General features: G+C 35.8%; 1 long non-coding RNA gene across 1 annotated transcript; it reads left to right on the forward strand.

Moving 5' to 3' along the window:
* Nucleotides 1-333: 333 nt before the first annotated feature.
* On the forward strand, nt 334-1,850 carry LOC129760608 (uncharacterized). The gene is made up of 2 exons (XR_008740370.1): nt 334-547; nt 610-1,850. It is a non-coding gene; the product is annotated as an uncharacterized LOC129760608 (long non-coding RNA).
* Nucleotides 1,851-2,302: the final 452 nt, after the last annotated feature.

Consider the following 2,302-nt stretch of genomic DNA (forward strand, 5'->3'; position numbering starts at 1 on the left):
CTATTCGATCAAATAAGTTAAAAAACAGATCATTTAAATTTAAAGTTAGTGAACAACCAACTTTCAACACAAAAGTGAACAACTAACTTTTGATTTTTGACTTTTTTTTTTTAATTTTGCAAGAGTTTCTTTCTAAGACAAGGTATCCTCAGATAGTTCTCTTAGAAAGCAACGAACCAACTGAAAGAGTCAAGATTGTCAATAATTCCGATTTCCCTTGTGAGAATGTATTCCTGCCACGTTTTCAATATTTGTAAACAAAAATTCTAATCAACATTTAATTAATTTCGAACACAACCGCCGTAAGCTTCAAAATACTGCAAAGAAGGCTCGCGTGTAAAAATATTTTCCTGTGTTCAATTCCATTTCTTAGCTCACACGTTTCAGGACAGTTCTCTACTCAGCAACATAAATTCATATAAGTAGTGTATTACCAAAAATTTAGTTCAAATTAAGGAAGTGTAAATTAACATGAAGATCGCCATACTATTTGCTGTGCTGTTTGCTTATTGTGCTGTCGCGGTTAGTGGAGGTCCGGAAAGCAGACGTAAGGATTTTTTTTAATTTATCAAACTCAATCAGAGCTTAATATTCCAACTACTGCAACAGATGCCACGGGAAACTGCAACCAGAACGAGGAGTGGTTTCCCAATGGATGTGAAGATGCACCTCTAAACTGCCAAAACTATAAAAATCCTAGCACCCTGAAGTACGGAGGCTGCCACGGGGGCTGCCTCTGCAAGGCGGGATATGTTCGGCCGGTTCGAAATTCGGAGCACTGCATCCTGCCCCAGGACTGTCAAGACAGTTGAAAGAATGAAATCTTTAAAACGACGAAGTTAGTTGATTATGAACTCTAATAATTCTGCAAGATATGATTTTATTTACGAACATATGCCTTAGGATAACTTTTTTTTAAATATAAGTGAGAATTTGGATCACTATGTACCTTATGCATTTATCTGTTATGTTAACTTTAAAAAAATGTTTAATTCAGTGGTTTTAATAGTGTAATTCGATAATGAAAATAGTAAACATGGATAATAACTAAGAAGACAAAAAATCAATTATGTTAAAACAATCTTATAACAATTGTGTTGGCAAGAAAAACCCCAGTAAAATTTCATTGCGCTTTGGACCTTTCGAAAACAAAAATCAAAGCTTGATGTCTAATTAATCTCATTATTCGTATAAGAACAGTTCCAAATTGATTATTTCCCAAACACTCATTATTTTTCAAGTAGAATCTATCATTTCTAAATAAAATATTTAAAAAAAACACACAGAAATAGATCGTAAAACATTTTTTAAACATGTACAAATGTCGTCTTTGAATTTTAAGAACTACAACAAAATTAGATGAAAATGAACCGACACATGAACTGAACAAGAGCCTGTCCTATAAAATAGATTATATAGGATTGATGTATTTGAAGACCGAAGGCAGAGAACTTTTTGATTTTTTGCAATTATAAGTAAAAGTTATCAATAAAATAAACCTATTTTCATAACTAAAAGTGAGAACATGCATTTTCCGGAAGACACATACTGTTTATACAAAAGCCCCTCGACCTGTTCATCGAAGCTGTCAGCTACTACACCGCACTACACCAGCTCACTAAGGTGAGCTACTACTGAACGGACCCGAAGAGCGAACACAATGATCGTCGACTAGCAGCAGGAGTAGTAGCCGAGAGCACCCGACGGTTTTTGGCGCGATCACCCGAAGCAGTTGATCCTCGGCCGCGATCGTCTTACCACAGCTCGGCATCGGAATTAAAATTCACTTAGTTAAGTTAGACTGTATAAGAGAATAAATCGGAAGTTAGAATATTGTTGGTTTTAATAAACGCGTGTTTTTCTAACGTAATTGTGCCGAGTTTGTTCAGTGAGGCCTCAGGATTCTGGAAAGGCTAAATTTACCCCGAAAATCCGGAAAAATCAAACCATTTTGGACGGTAGGATTTAACGTTATCAACCATAGATCCTATGGTAGGATCTATTCGCCAACAACCACAAGTTCTGATACTTTCGGCAAAAAGAACCTGGTCGGTTCTCCATCACATACACTTGTCAAAATTGTCTCCTGATCATATCCCACTTCCCCTATCCACAATAAAATTATTTGTCTAGGATGCAGAGGTAACATTGGTGCTAAAGTAAATATTTGTTTTCTATCATACTTTTTTTCTTATTTTCTCTCTATCTATTGACTGCTAGGACGTGGCCGGCGCCGTTTTTGATAAATAAAGAAAGAGCGTCAGTTTTGTTCATTGTGAATGTTATTTAGCCACTCCTGCGG

Source organism: Uranotaenia lowii, unplaced genomic scaffold, assembly GCF_029784155.1.
Source record: "Uranotaenia lowii strain MFRU-FL unplaced genomic scaffold, ASM2978415v1 HiC_scaffold_68, whole genome shotgun sequence".
Lineage (NCBI taxonomy): Eukaryota > Metazoa > Arthropoda > Insecta > Diptera > Culicidae > Uranotaenia > Uranotaenia lowii.